General features: G+C 40.5%; 1 long non-coding RNA gene across 1 annotated transcript; it reads left to right on the forward strand.

Moving 5' to 3' along the window:
- Nucleotides 1-17: 17 nt before the first annotated feature.
- Nucleotides 18-15,431, forward strand: LOC147826000 (uncharacterized). The gene is made up of 3 exons (XR_015439945.1): nucleotides 18-178; nucleotides 2,628-14,192; nucleotides 14,361-15,431. It is a non-coding gene; the product is annotated as an uncharacterized LOC147826000 (long non-coding RNA).
- Nucleotides 15,432-16,692: the final 1,261 nt, after the last annotated feature.

Here is a 16,692-nt window from a genome sequence, read left to right on the forward strand (position 1 = left end):
ATACTCCGGAAGTGAGCCCGAGGTAGTCACTGCCTCTCAACATCCGGCCTCCTCCACCCCACGCCCCTGCCCGTCACCAGCTCCACCACCGGAGCACGGGAGGCGGGTCTGCAGCACTGGAAGTTGTTCTACACTGTTAACACGATTGAAGACTAACTGCGGGCCAAATCTGATCTGGGTGAGAAACGGAGCTACGGGCTCAGGATGGGAGCCGTACAAGAGGGGGCGGGACCGAGAAGAGGGCGCTGAGAGGGAGTATGCCCCTTGTTTCGTGCGGGAAGAGGAGCGCATGCGTCCGGGGCTTGTGCCTGTCGCCAGCGTCACCACTCCGACTGCGTCGCCAGGCTGGATTTGGGCGGGAAGGGGCGGGGCGAGGAGTGTGAGAGTCCCTGGGTCCAGAGGTTGCCTAGCAACGGCTGGCCGGCTATCGGGCTCCTAAAGCCACCGGCAGGCAGCTCTCTTCTCCGGATGCCGGTCCTGCGAAGCACCGTTCAGAAAGCACCAAGGAAGGCTTGTGTTTACCTGTTTCTGTGCTGAGAACTCTGTGTAGCAATACCGAGAAAAGTTTTGTTCATCACTTTTTCTCACTGCATCTCTGTATAAGGCAGGACCTTCGACTAAAAAGAGAAAGGCTAGGGGTACTAATGAAAACTGCCCCTCCATATCCCTTGGCTGTACCCGCTCTGGGCTGAACTCTTTACAAGTAATTGAATACCCACAAATCGGGACCCCAAATACCATCACCACAGCGAGGAGTATACCCGCTGTTGCAGGACTACAGGTAGGGTCTAGACTTGAACCGTGCAGTCTGGTCACTGACCACACCTTTACTGCACACTGAACTACCACTGTCAAGTACCTCCTGTCTCCTTAAAAGAAACCTACTCCTTCAAACATTGGACTCCCATTATGGCTTGTATCTAGATGTCCCCCAAAAGCCTCTTGTGGTCATAGGTGGAACTTTCAGAGGTGGCTGGATCTAGAGTGTGTGATGCTGGGATAAAGGTAAAATGCTGGGTGTGGGTGGCACTGCCCAAAGGGCCGGTAGCCTGGATGAAATAGAAGGCAGGCTTGCTTTGCTGCTGGTGCTACTTCGCTGCTTTCTGCCTGCCCTGCTTTGCCCTGGACTGTTTCTCCTCTGCAGTGCCCCTCTGCCATGCCACTCTACCTTGGAGGCAGCTGACTGTAGACTAAAACCTCTACAAACTGTGAGCAAATAAACCTTTCCTCCTTTAACTTTGGGTGTTGGATATTTTGTCTTGGCAACAAGAAAATTAACTAAGACAACTTCCAAGTTCCAAAATTACCAGGTTGCTTTTTTTCTTAACTTTAAGCTGAATCCAAGTAAGCTACTATAGATGTTTAGGGCCAGGCATATTGGCACATGCCTGTAATCTCAGCACTCAAGAGGCTGAAGCAGGAGGATTGCCATGAGTTCGAGGCCAGCTTGGGCTGCATAGTGAGTTCAAGGCCAGCCTGAACTATATAGAGACCCTATCAAAAAACAAAAGAATTTTTGGAGTTCAAGTGCCATGCCATGCCATGCCGTGTTGTAGAATCTTATCAGAACTGTAGACCTATTCACAGCCTCAATTTTCCCCCGTTTTGAAAACTGGAACCTAGGCTCTGATCTTCTAGCTTTTCTTTTTCCTTTTGTGGTACTAAGGATTGAACCCAGGGCCTCCCCACTGAACTACATCCCCACCCCTTTTCTTATGTAATTTTTAAGTTTTGAGACAGGGTCTTACTAAGTTGTCCAGGCTGGGATTGAACTTTCACTCCTCCTGCCTCAGCCTCCTAGAGGCTGGGATTACAGGCTGTACTACTGTGTCTGTCTTTTGGCATTTTTTTCTTCCTTTGTTGAGATCGTGTTTTGTTTTGTTTTGTTTTTTTGGAACTGGGGATTGAACTCAGGACCTTGCACTTGTGAGACAGGTGGCAGAACCACTGAGCTAAACTCCCTGGCCCTAGAGCATATATTTTTAAAAGACTTGCTACAGACAACTTTGAAAGACAGGCTTTGCAAAGGAGACCAGCAACGCAGAAACATTAAGATTTTGAGAACAATCTAGGCAAAAACACATTACAGCTGAGTCTTCACGCTGAGGAAGATGTAGGCTTTCAGAGACTATTGGTTGATAGTCTTTTTGCTCTAGTGCTTGCTAAGAGTGTGGATGCCAGAGTTGACCACTTGGGTCTCTGTGTGTTACTGAACAAATTACTTACCACTTTGCCTCAATTTTTTCATCTGTAAAATATAGACAATAATAGTACCTGGCTCATTGGGTTGTAAGAATTGAATCCAAATAAAGCACTTCACACCTGGCACGTGAGTATTCAGTAAATGCTCTTTGTGAAAAATTCATGGAGAGGCGAGAAAAGACACGATTTCAGTCTGCATAAAAATCTCATCTTGCAACCATTGTGATAATCCTTCCTGCCTGCGGAATTAATAATACCACCACAACAATTACCTCAAGTGTTCTTATTTTGATTTTTTTCCTCTATCCATCAGTCCATGGGAGTAGAGCAGTATGTCTGAATATATAGAGCCCTCTGATTCTGTATCCATGAAATTTACAGGCCATTGGGTTGACTGGTCTTTTTTCTTCTTGGGTGCTAAAAAGGTTTAAAATCATGGACTACAGCTATGGACTACATTTACATGGACCATTCCCTTAAAAAAAAGAAGAGTTCTCACTACCTGATGCAGAGCTGCCTGGGATGCAAAGTCCTCTGCTCAGCAGTTGTGAAATCCATCCAGGCAGGGAAATATGGAGATGGGATTATCACAGAGAATCCAGACACATAAGTGCACCCATATGCCTGTCCTGATTGTAACACTGGGTAAGTACATACAGTCACATCTCCCTCAAGACATCTGGAAATGAGAGTCCTACTTACTGCTACAATAGTATAAGCCAACCTTTATTTCTACTATGGATAACTAGATGAGTGGCAGTTTCCTGAGTTATTACTCTGACCCATAGGTTTCTTTTTTCAGATGCCTCAATTCTTTTTTTTAACAATGGCTGAAAATGTCTTTACCCCCATTTACTGCATATTCAAATCATCAACCATAGAAGAGAAGAATAAATTTTGGTTTTGAATAAACATATATTTAAGCAAATCCATGATGGGAGTGATGTTCTCAATTCAGAGTTCTTTGTCTTCATAAAGGGATACTGTTGGGCTGGGCATGGTGGTGCATGTCTGTCATCCCAACTCTTGGGAGGCTGAGGCAGAAGGGTTGCTGTGAGTTCAAGGCCAGCCTGGACTATACAGTGAGACCCTTCTCAAAAAAATAAAAAGAGCAGGGGGGATACTGTTGATCTAGTACAGCAGGTCAACAGATGTGGTCTCTCTCCTCAGCTAGATATAGCAGTAGCTGTGAGATTAATTTGCATGTATAAAATACATATTAACAACAGAAACAGTTACAACTGAGGAAAATTACTGAAATGATAGTTTGTATCATGTGTTTGTACTAGCTGAAAAAGGAGACTGAAAGAAAGAAACCATTTTCTGTAAATGCTACCTTTTAGGATTCTTCAATAATGACTAAACCATAGGAGTTTTTACCTTTATAAAGAAAATTAACACATACTAAATCTTTTTTAATCCTTGCTTAAAACTCCAATTGTGTTCAGTAATCACACAAATTAACTTGTATATGACAAGATAGTACAAGGCAGTTAAAAATCACATTAGATAAATAAACTCCTTTCTAGATTAATAAACACTGGCATATTTTTTATCCACATGGAACTGTTAAAACTTTGGTAACTTGGGCGAGGGATTTAGCTCTGGTTCTGGCACCTGCCTTGAAAGCGCAAGGTCCTGAGTTCGACCTCTGGTACCAAAAGAAAAAAACTTTGGTAACTTTTAGAGGTGGATTAAATGCACTCTACATAATGCGATGGACATGAGTCTTGGGGGTGGGGTTATAGTTTAGATCTAGATGTTCCCCAAATGGCTTCTGTGTTCAGAGGTGGGACTTTTTAGAAGGTGACTGGATCATGGAGGCTAAGTTGCCTTTAGGAGGTGGGGCCTTGTTAGAGGTGGGTCCCTGGAGGCATGACCTAGAAAAGTGTATCTCTGTTCCGTTCTCCCTTCCCTGCTTCCTGATTGCCATTATGTAAGTAGCTTTCTTCCACAACAGGCCCTTTCACTATGTCTTTTCTGAGTTTGAGATGGCTAACTATGGACCGCAGTTTCTGAAACTAAGCCAAAAGAAACTTCTTGCAGGTGTCAGGTATTTTGTCCCCGATATGAGGAAAGTGACTTAAGGCATTGTCTTTGCTAATGTGATGGAAAACTGATTCATAGTGTTATTTTATTTTATTAATTGCTTGTAAAGTTCAACCTGTTTTTATGCATCACTTGCAAACTACTTATTCATATCTTTTGCCCTATATTGCAACTGTTTTCTCAATTTGTTACTTGCCTTTTTAGTCTTTTTTTATGCTCTTTTGACATTGCAGGAGGCAGTGCCAGCTGAGGGAGAAGTCTGGTCTTCCTGTGCATCCTCTGCCTTTAGTTTAGTTTAGTTTTGTTTTTTTTTTGAAACAGGGTCTCACTATATAATTCAGGCTGCCCTTGAATTCACTATGTAGCCCAGGCTGTCCTTGAAATCACGGCAATCCTCCTGCCTCAGAATCCTAAGTGCTGGGATTACAGCACGACCGTGTGCTACCACGGCTGCCTGTGCTCTGCCTTTAGAGCAAATTCCTAGAGGTAAACTAGAGATTTTTGTATTAGTTATTCCACCTGAAGGACTAGCAGGCAGAGTTACCAAGATCTTTTGGACTGTCATTTGGATTAGGGTGGACAAGATGGACTGAACACCTGGAGAACATGGCTAAGAGGTTGTTCGTACCAGGTGGGTTCCTTCTCCCCGTGGATGCCTCATGTCCATCAGAAGCAGTAGGAAAATGACCACTGCATCTCTTGTGCATTCTGTATCTGGCTCAATGACACCTAACTGGCCAAATCTAATTGCAAAGAGGTTAGACTTCCAACCTCTCCAGATACAGAGACGGTAACCAGAGACTGAAGAGCTGGAGTGCCCACCAAAGTGATGTGCAAGGCTTTCCATTCCAGTTTATTGGGTTATCTATTTTGACACCTATTTCAGTCACTGTAGCTGTGAGTAAGTTTTTTTTAATGGATACTGGAACTTGAACCCAGAACCTTCACATTGAGCTACTTCCCTACCCCTTTTTATTTTTTATTTTGAAAGAGGGTCTCACCAAGTTGCTAAGTTATTCAAGCTGGACTCAAACTCATGATCTTTCTGCTTCAGCCTCCTAGAGTGCCTGGATTACAGGTGTAGGCCTCCACTCTTGGCCAGCTGATGCTAAATTTTAAAAACAGCCAGTAAAAATCTTCCTCCATTGACCTTGTTTTTCGATGTTTTCTAGGCCATTTCACAATACTAGTTTAGAAACTAAGTGTTTGGTAAATTATTCTCCTAATTTCCAAGGCTTTTCCTTGTCCTGGCAAGGACATTCTTTATACTGTCTTTAATCTGAAATCTAGTAAGTACAAAAGTCTGTGTGTATATTTGTTATTTGTTTATGCTTTTAACCTGGAGAACCTTTGAAAATTCTAATCCACGAGTTTATATTCTATAAAATGCTAATGGTAAATAATCTTTCAAAACTCAGTGGACCATATAGGTGTGGTTCTATTTCTAGATTCTCTGTTTTATTCAAATGATCTATATGTCTTTCCTTACACCAACACGGCCTTGATTACTGTAGCTTTAGAGGAAGTCTTAAAATTGGGTGCTAAACATCTTCCAACACTGTTTTTGTTTTTGTTTTTGGTTTTTCTGGGTCCTTTGTACTCCTACATAACTTTTAAATTTCAATATCCAGTTCTTCATTTATAGCAAGTATACACAGACCTGAATTTTGATATATACCTTGTGTTTTCTAATCCTGCTAAATTCAAGTACAAGTTCTAGGGGCTCCTAGAGATTTCTTAGTATTTTCTCTGTGGATGATCATTTCATCTACATATAAAGATTTTGCTTCTGCTGTGCCAATCCTATCCTAGTTGTGTCATTTTATTGCCAGGCTATTTTGGTTTAGACCTATGTTTCAAAGTCTAATGGACAGATGAAGAGTAGGCATATCTGCCCTTGTTCTCCACTTTAGGGAGAAAACATTGTATCGTCTCCATTCATAGGAGTTTTTTTGGAAGTATGGAGTACATGTCTTTGATCTGAGAAGGTTCTGTTCTACTTCTAGTCTCCTGATAGCTTTTACCATGAACAGCTGTAGAATTTAGTCGAATACTCTTTCTCCAACTAGTGACAAGATCATATGGCTTTCTCCTTTCCTCTGTTAAAATGATGACTTTTGGGGGTGGATCTTCCAATGCTGAACCAACACTGCCATCCTTATAATAAAACCACTTTCTACATACTGCCAGATCTGACTTCTAAGAGTTTGTTTTGTTAAACAAATCTCTATCTATGTTCATACCTTTTTCTTCTATTATCTTTATCCAGTTTTAGGATTAGCACAATGTTGATTTCCTAAAATGAGGGGAGAAGTGTTCCTTCTTTTTTCTGCTTTAAATGTTTGATATAATTTATCAGTTAAAATGTCTGTGAGCCTGCTGTTGTCCTATAGGTAGGTTTTCAAGCTAGGAATATACTTTCTTTAATAGGTGCTATTCAAATTTTATATTTCCTCCAGAGTTAGTTTCACTAATTTGTCTTCTAAGTTACTTCTTAGAAGTTGTCAAATTTATTTCAAAAAAGATTTTTGTAATATGCTTTCTGTATCCTTTTAAATTCTGTAAAATCTGTGGTAATGTCTTGTAGATCTTAATATTATAATTTTAAAAATGTATAACTGATATTGTGCAACAGGAAGAAAAGGTCTAAAAGAGCAGGGGAATTGGGAGGGGTAGGGGAAGGGAAAAAAGAGAAAGGAAAAAATATGAGAAGAAGAAAAAAAATGGAAACAAGGTCTTTGCAAATAGGGAAGGGTGGAGGGGGTGAAGGGTGCACAAGTAATGGGGAAAAAATGAGAACCAAGATACATCATGTACAGGTACAAACACCAAATGATAAATGTAAATGAATTGTATATCTAAAATGTACCAATAAAAGAACTTAAAAAAAAAAAAAGAAAATTCTGATCCATAAGGAAATAACCCACACTCATTTTTTTCCTTCATCTTACTGTGCCTCTTAGCAACTTCTGACATACTCAACTGTTTTCTTCCCCTTCCAACACTCTTCTCCCCTCACTTGGGCACTGCTACACCTTCCCAGGTTTCCTTCTTACTGGCTGCTGCTTCTCAGCCTTCCTGTCTAGCTTCTTCTTCTTTTTCTGTGCCTGATATTTAAATACTGAGACTCCCCTTAAATACTGAGCCTCTTTCATAGGCATGTGTTGCTCATTTTACACTTGGTTTTTGGGTGATCCCACAGAAGTCATCTGTCTTCCATTATCAGCTTTGTGTCAAACACATCCTATGCTCCCTTCTCCTTTGTCCTGAAGGCCCATATATCTACTTTCATGCTTGACATCTCCCTTAGTAGCCTCACAGTTACCTCGAATTCATTTGTCCAAAACTGAACTCATAATATTCTTTATTTGCCCTCTCAGCATTCCCATTCGCAACTTATGACTCTGTCATCCAATAGTCGCTATACAAGAAACTCAGAAATTTCCCAGTCTCCACATTGAGTCAATCACAAACCATGTAAAAATCGTCTCACAGTTATTTTGTGACTGTGTCTTCTCATGCTGGGCTGGTTGTGGCATCTCATGCCCAGGTCTTAAGAATTTGGTGGTATAAGACCTAACCGTGGCCAGTTAGCTCCTTCCTGGCATTTGCTGACCCTGCAGAGAAAGTTTTTCTTAGGTGGCAAACCTCAAATACCACTAACAGAAGTTTCAGCCTTTCCTCTTGAAGGACAACCAAACATAAAAGTCTTGAGTTCCTCCTTCCTCCCTTATCCCATCTTTTGACCTGCTAACAGTAACTGATAACTGAGAAAAAATTGGAAGTTAAGTTGCTGTTTCTTTTTGGAGAAAATTGAATTTTCCAGTCTGACTGACCATGTAGATTTTCCTTTACCTTAGAAGTTTGGATAATTGTACCAGAATGATTTAATCTAGATGCATTATGCTCTTTTCCTGCCACTCATTGCAGTATTTTCTTTGAAAAATTACTAGCACTGTCTATTCCTCTGTTCTCATGAGTACAGTAGGAATGATGATAATAGTCCCTAACCTTATTCAGTTATTGAGAGCATTAAATGAGGCAGTGTATGTAAAGTGCTTTATTTGTACTCTGCCTACCATATATACCATAGTAAAAGTTTTTGTTTAGTATTTTGACTGTTTCTTGCATCATTTGTTCTCTTCTTTAGGGGCACCAGTTATGCTTATGTTAGCCTATGTTTGATGTCTTCCACCTCCCTCATCCGTGTCTTTGTTTCCTTTCTAGTTTTTGTTTTCTTTGTGAATAGGTTTTCAGTTATGTTTATTCCATTTTGATATTTCTAATATGTTCCCAGAGAAATATTGGGCTAATACAATTCAGTTTCCTCCTTAAATTCAAAGTAAACCTGTAACATTATCCATCTTTTTTTTTTCCATGAAGTAGTAGTAAAGCCATCATCACTGACTCCTAAACACTTTCATCACCCTTAAAGAAATACCATAACGATTAGCATTCACTTCCTATTTGTCCTCCCTCAGACCCTGGCAACCACTGATCAATTTTCTATCACTTGATGTATTCTGGATATCATTTATGAATGGAATCATATATTACATATCTGGCTTCTTTTATTTAGTGTAATTTTCAAGTTTCACCCGTTACAGTACTGCAACATTCAGAATTTTTGGTGGTGGCGTAATATTCTATGCTGTGTATATACCATATTTTGTGTATCCATTCATCAGATGGTGGACATGTTAGGTTTTTTCAGCTGTGCATCTGTTTTTGCTAATTGTGATCTCCCTCAATGGAGTGAATTAGAATACAGGACCAGTCTTCATGTGAGAGGCTATAAAATCCCCCAGATGGAGGAGAAATTAGGGGAATCTGTGTTTTTGGAGTGCAGTAGGTATGACCCAGTACCGTCCTAGATTTTTGAGAAATTCCAATAATTACACACACAAATTATCAGACTATTTTTTGTGTGGATAGAGGTCCTGATCATGCCATTTTCTAACTTGTCACTTATTCTTTTTTCTATTCCGGTACTGGGGATTGAACTCAGAACCTTGCAATTGCCAGGCAGGCACAGCACCACTGAACCAAATCCCCGGCCCTCTCACTTATTCTTTCCTTTGTCTTGGTCAATATTTCTTTCTGACATTCCCTCCTTTATTTGTCTCTTCATGTGTAATTCATGGGTCATTGTATCAGTTTCTAAAATCCATTCCTTTCAGAAATTGTAGGTGATGTGGATGGAATTTTCTGGAACACATAAGACAAATTTCCCCTTCTCCTATTTTATGTCCCCTGTAGCTTTAAAAAATTTTTTTCTTTTTAAATTTTTTTGGCCACAAGTTGCCCCACAAATACTGGACTGAAAAGATTGTGACAGGCCTAGAAATTGCCATAGCTAAGGTATAAAACTGAAGAAGACCTCATAGGTGCCATAAGAAATCTGAGTAATGGGCCGAGGATTGAGCTCAGTGGTTCCGGCGCCTGCCTGGCAAGCGCAAGGTCCTGAGTTTGATCCCCGGTACCAAAAAAAGAAATCTGAGTAAAAGCCAGAATATTAAGCAACAACTTGGGATGGAGACAGAGAAGGCAGATGAAGGGCTCTTGGGTGTAAGTTACATAACTACATTTAAATATTGAAGGAGTTACTTGCCTCATTTTACAGTGAAAGATGCATTTACTGTTTGGTGTCTGGTCTTGCCTTATTTAATTTCTGTGTTATTACTTTTTTTTTTTTTTGATACCAGGGATTGAACTCAGGACCTTACACTTGCAATGCAGGTGCGGTGCCACAGAGCTAAATCCCAGGCCCTGTGTGTTACTATTTTGGGCATTTCTCCCAGCTCGACTGAGTTTCTTGAAGTGAAGCAGATACCCTGTTTACCTTAAAACACTCATATAGTTCTATATCTGTACAATTCAACGACTGTTTACTTGCAGCTTAGATCCTGGCTCCTCTGATTTCTGTGGGCTCCAGAGATTTAGTTTCCCTTTATACTATGAGGATAATGAAACCTATACTTTACCCTTACCAACGTATTCATGAGAATCAAATGAAACTGTGGTCTGGGAACCCTTGTAGAACTGGAAAGAGTGATAAAAATATCTGTTTAAAAGTTCAGATAATGATGAGAAATACCAGAGTACTGGTATGGACTGAGCTTTCAGAGGTGACCACTCTGAGTGCCCTTTCCCTCTGCCAACCGAGAAAGCCCTGAGCATCCTTTCTTTATGGAAGCTGCTCCTCTTTCTCACTGGCCTCTTTCCTCAGGGTCCCTAAAGTACGTTTGCATCATAATGAAAGCTAGTTTGCTTTTTAAACACCTTTATTTAACAATGTAAATTCTGGCTATCGCTAGGGTTCTTTAAGACTACATTTGCATTTAAATAAGGAAGGATTGCCCTTTTCTGTGTTTTGTTAGAGCAGCTCCACCAGTGGGGGTTGTACAATTTTCCTGGATGGGCCTCTGTTTGTGGGAGAACAGTGTAGAGGGAGAAAAGTGGAAGAAAGATAGAGATATAGATGTGTCTTTTGCCTTCAGGACACCTCAAGTCACTTGAAGAGAAAGCTTATTCTCAAGCATTAACAGAAGTAGTAAAAAAACCAAGCCGAGTTCAGAAGTGCTGATGTAAAGAAAGGTTTAGAGGAATGTAAAATAAATCAAGAACATCTCCCAGGAGTAGGTTGAACACCAGCAAGCTCTTGAAGGGAAACAGGAAAAAGGCACTTCTTTTTGGAGGCTAAATCCTTTACTTTGAATTCAACCAAGTTCAAATAGAAATACTGTATTTTTTTGCGGGGTAGGGGCCAGTACTGGGGATCGAACTATAGAAACTGTATTTATGCTTCTTCTTTTTTGGTATGGGGGATCGAACTTGGGACCTTCAGCTTTCGAGGCAGGGGGCGGAAACCGTGGAGCTAAATCCCCGGCTGTATTTGTGCTTCTTAATTCTTTTTTTGGGGGGGTACTGGGGATCGAACTCAGGTCCTTATGCTTGCGAGGCAGGTGGCGGAACCACTGAGCTAAATCCCCAGCCCCTGTGCTTCTTAATTCTAAATTGGGTGTGACCAACTCATCATATAGACTGACCAAATCTCCGGCTTCTTTCTGCCTCTCTAAGGTATCTCGTCAGGTAACAGCAGTTGAAAGGTGCTGGAAAGTATCCTGGAGAAAACAATCACAACTATTAGCCCGGTTTTGAAAAAAAAGGAGGCTCAACAGGACAGGTTTATTTCAGAACAAACCTGAGAGGGCCTATTCTGCACTAGAGACCAGACCAGTCATTCTCATACAGGTGTGGGGTCTTTTGGGGAGGGGTAGTTCAGTGAAAGGGGGTTGTGGTTAGCTGCCAAGAATGCTTGCCCAATCAAAAGGCTTCTGAAAGCACAGGAGTAGAGGCTACTGTCAGTAGCAGGGCTGATAGTGTTATGAGTCCCTAGGTGCAGCTGTGCTGGGAGGGGGCATTTAGAGGGATCTCTGGTCAGGATGGTGTCAGTATAATTCCTTAACCCCCAAACCAAATTATCTGTATAATTCTTTCATCTTTTAATGGCTTTTAAACCAGAACAGCCACTTCTAATTGTTACTAACATTTTAAATAATTACCAGTAATAATGCCATTAATCATAAAAAGGAGAGTACATCTGTTACTAATTTTCTGATTTTTTTGATTTCTGATTTTTTTGGCCCACTCTAGCCTCAAATTTCAGATCCCCCAGCTTCAGCTTTCTGAGTGCTGGTACTACAGGTATATGCCATAGTGCTCAGGTTCTCTTTTCTATTGTTAGGTATGTGATCACTCTTTTCTGCCTTATTTTGAGACAAAAATGTGGTGCACACTTGGCCATCCTCTGAGCTAACATGAGTCTCCTTCAAAACAATGAGAGAGCGTAATTTACAGGCAGTCCAATAGCCCGAACAAACACTCATTAGATAGTGTCTGGAAACTATTCAAAGCAAATTTTTTTTAAAAAGCCAGAGGCTCCTGAGAATTGATAATCCACTGCTATGCCTGCCACCACCCAATTATCTCACTGATGTGTGTGGATCACATCTGCATATGTCATATTTATTATTCCTAGGAACTGTTAAAGGGCTGGCCTTTTCAGGTGATTGACCCTGCTAAATAAATCACACAGTTTGAGGTCACAGCTCTGGGCAGATCAGGCTCACCTCACTGACTTGGATTTTAACATGCCTTCTTGAGTGGAGCAAAAGCAACTGGAATTTGAACAGAGAATTCAGGGTAACATATAAAATGGATTAGAGCTACTCAGCCACAACCAAAATAAGGAGAATGCTCCCCCCCCCCGCCAAATTTTTTTATTTACCTTTTTCTGGGCTTTGCCACTATCCATTCATGGTCAGCGCTGAGTTTTCCTTGCCTTGCACTGTCAGTTCCACACTAGCACAGCAGGATCTGACGAAGACCCAAGAGGTAGTATGAGCAGCCACAGTGAAAGAAGACAGAAGTAGCTGCAGAAGAAACTCAGATTTTAGAGAAGCACTATGTAGAAATCTGCCCTGTGGGGCGTGGGACCAAAATTAAAGGGGTCGAAAAGACTTACAAAATGTTGAAGATTTAACCTGATAAGTTTTGAGAAAATGAGAAAAATAATATGATACAGTTGGTTTAGGTGGGATGTTGGGATAAAATTTGAGTTAAATTTATTGAGTCTAGATTTTTAAAATCCCCTATAAAAGAGCTAAGAAAGTGTTAGAAATGTGGTTGTAAATGAAGGGCAGGTTTGTGGGGTAATGAGTGGAAAACAAAAATGGTTATTCCAAGAACAGTACAAGTTTTCTCACTTGAAAAGTAAAGAAATAGAATTTGAAAATAAGTATGAGGAAGCATGTGTAGTCCAACACAGGCACTGTGGCATAGTGTTTAGCAAACTTGAGAGCCTGCTTTAAAATAGGTTTTTGTGGCAAAATATATGTTACCTAAAAATTACCGTAAGTAGAGCTAAGTGCGTTCACTTTGGTGTACCACCAGGCTCCTGAATTCTTTACATCTTCCCAAAGTTAACTATTAAACAGTGACTTTCCATTTTCCCCTGGCAACCACCGTTCTACCTTGTTGTTTCTATAACTTCTCTAGGTACCTCATTTAAACGAGATCATTGCATGTGGGATAATGTCCTCAAGATTCATCCATGTTGTACCATCCATTAGAATTGCCTTTTTAAAGCTGAGTAATACTGTTCTTTCTCTAACAGAAAAGATTGTTTATTAGAACTGGGTCATGCAGGAAAGAAAGATTGGGGTTCCGCGTAGCCAGATAGGGTTAACAACATTGTCCTGTTGCACCCAGTGAGAGAGAACCAACCAGAGACCGATATTAAATCCACACAGGAGTTTATTACCGGCCGGGACCCGAGCCGAGCATCGGACTGGAGCCCCGACTGGGGGTTGACAGGCATGTTTTATACACCTTTGAGGCCAGGAGTTTCTAGGCCCCCCTGTGGGATAGAAGTAGTAAAGCAAGCAAAAGGTACAGAAGCGGAACGTCCTGCCGGTGGAACATTTGTGAAACAGTAGTTGATTCACTGTTGTTTCTAAGAGACTCTCTAAGGGGAGGAGGTTGCTAAGCTTCCTCCTTCTGAGTTCATCTAAAGGGCAGGCAGGTGGGTCAAGCAGCAATATGGAGTCTGTCTCGCTAACCAGGGTCCTTCAGTCCCATTGCCTCTGAGCAAGAGACAGTAATGGGACAGCCTGCATCTCACAGCTCGGCATGCCCAAGTTCCAGGAGGACCTAAGGGTCAAGTGGAAGCAGCAAGGGCAGGGTTTGTGCTTCCTCACCAACCCAGTCCTCTGACCCAGAACGTGCCAGTCAGGGGAAAGAACATACTGTAGATGTGCTGCCAATAATGAAACTGGGAACCGAAAGAGGCTAAGCCACACCCGTTCCTCCTAGCAGTGGAGCCCACATCCTGTTCCTTCTGAGCCCATCACCAATATTTAGGACCTTCAGAATAAAAGGTCAGAATGCACCAGCAGCAGGGTTGCCAGATGCCCAATTATATTTGAATTTCAGATAAAAAACAATTGTTCCTGCATGAGACATTTATACTAAAAATATTTTATCGCTATCTGAAACTCAAGTTTAACTGGGCTCGCTGATTTTTGTTTTTGTTTTGCTAAATCTAGCATCTAGATCGGACAGCTATGTCTTAGAAGAGGTGGCACCTTCCAAACTGGGTGAGTCTGTCAGGCCCTGGGGTTTAGTCAGTAATTCCCATGATAGGCCTTCTTTTTCCTAGGAGCTGTGGGAACAAAAACGGAAAATACTTGATAAATGTGGGTGTGATTTGTAAGACAGAGTAATAAGCAGTAGCTCAGGAGTTTCCTTCAGCAGGTTATAGTTCCTAAGCTGTGAATTCAGTTTAACATCAGTATTTTGGGGAAAATGGGAAGAATCGGGGAAGGGAAAAGATGGGACAGAGTAGGAAATCAGAGTATATGGCCCATGTTTTATCTCATAAAACTTTGTATGTGTGATTCTTTGTGTACAGTAGCTAATAATATTTCTTTTTTTTGTGGTACCAGGGATTGAACTCAGGACCTTGCTCTTTCGAGGCAGGCGGTGGAACCACTGAGCTAAATCCCCCGCCCACTAATAATATTTCTTAATTGAAGTTAAAGTCTAAAATATTTGAAGCCACTTAATGATACTGCAGCTTGTAGGACATTATTTGTGAAAGCTGTTAGGTCCACAGCCAGGGTCAATTAGTTTCACACTGAAAAAGTGAGAGCAATCTTTGTCTTGGAAAAAATCACCCACTAGAACTACCTTACCTTTTGGTGGAGTCTACATTCCCTGCATATAAATAATAATATTTCATTTAAATCACAGTTCTCAGTTTCATTTGCTATAATCCATTTCTAAAAATATGTACTAAGATCTAATACTGTTGCATTCAACATTAAGCAGTAAATATAAGTGATACTGTGGGATAGGAGGCGTTGTCTAAATGACCATGGTGATTTTTGTTTGTTTTATTTCCATCTGTAAAGGGAAGGATTTTCAACTTTGAAATCTGTGGAGATTGCCTGACATACTTCATCAGAGCTACCTCAGATGGTTTTGAAAGATTCATAATTTCTCCCATGTGATAAACTAATGCTTTTACTTTGCAGTGATTCTGAACTTTTAAAAAATTCCTAGAATAACCTCGACTCAGAAATTAAAAATAAAACTTTAATTAAACTCTACTGAAACATTGTGTCCTGTGATGTTTTAGTCTTTATTATTGCAGTGACTTAATTTTCTCTTGTACTTTTGTAGAAAACAGAATATGAATCTTAAATTCAATATTTATTCTTCAGTATCAATTACTTTTATTTCTAGTGCCTGAGATCTTGCATTTATGCATGGATGAAGTGGATTTGCCATGCTTTCCTAGTGGACATCAGTTGACTATAAAATTTGGTACAAGTACAGGTTTTAGAGATGATACACTTGGATCTGAAACTACTCCTGACATACAAGAACACTGTCTGACTTTGAAAGACATACATGTCCTTGGCTGTAAAATAAGGAAAATGAAAGTGCCTAACTTACAGAGCTGTTATGAGGTTTATGCAAGACAAAAAAATCTAAATCCTAGTATATGAGAGACAATGCTGCTATTTATCAAATTCCATTTCAGTTTCCTCTTTAAGAATAGGCCACCACATTTTCAACTTCCTTTACAGTTAGTTTGGGTCAATGTGACTGGGCTCTGGCCAGGGAATATCACAGGGGACACATTCTAGGTGATGTATCCACAGGACAAGGGAGAGTTGCCTAGTCCATAAAGGATTCCCTCCCTTCCCAAATACTGAGGATTGAACTTCATATTGAACTATATCCTGAGCCCTTTTTATGGTTCAAATTTGGCAATTTTCAGACTCAGTCCCCCAATGTGCATGCCTAGCTCTACAAAGGGTTTTATGTGAGCAAGAAATCAACCTTTTTTTAGATAGCCATTGAGATTTGGGGTTTGTTTTGTTTTGCTTTATTTTGTTTTTAGTTATTCTAGCTTTTACCTAACCTATTGTGACTTACACACTTGAGGGGTGTGTGTATGTGTACAGTAAACAGTTAATGTGATATGGAATGATTCCTTGGATATAATTTTACTGAGAGAAAAAAGATACAGAACAGAGTAGTGGTACACTTCATTTTGTATTAGAATGAAGATATATATTCTTGCAACAAGAAATACTAGAAAGTAGAAACTAAAAACTATGAAAAGTAGGTAGATTGAAACCAGGTGGAGGAGATAAGCATATGAGTGAGATTTCTGTGATTAAACTTTTTTATACAGTGTTTATTTTTAAATTATATTTTATATGTTCAGAAATAAAAGTAGTTTTTAAAGCAAAATGACTTGAAATTGGATCTTAAAAGAATCAGACTAGCCGGGGATTTAGCTCAGTGGTCTTGCCGCCTGCTGCGCAAGCACAAGGACCTGAGTTCGATCCCCGGTACCAAAAA

Source organism: Heterocephalus glaber, unplaced genomic scaffold (assembly GCF_053883595.1).
Source record: "Heterocephalus glaber isolate CG9 unplaced genomic scaffold, H.glaber_assembly_v1.0 deba00001481, whole genome shotgun sequence".
Taxonomy (NCBI): Eukaryota; Metazoa; Chordata; class Mammalia; order Rodentia; family Bathyergidae; genus Heterocephalus; species Heterocephalus glaber.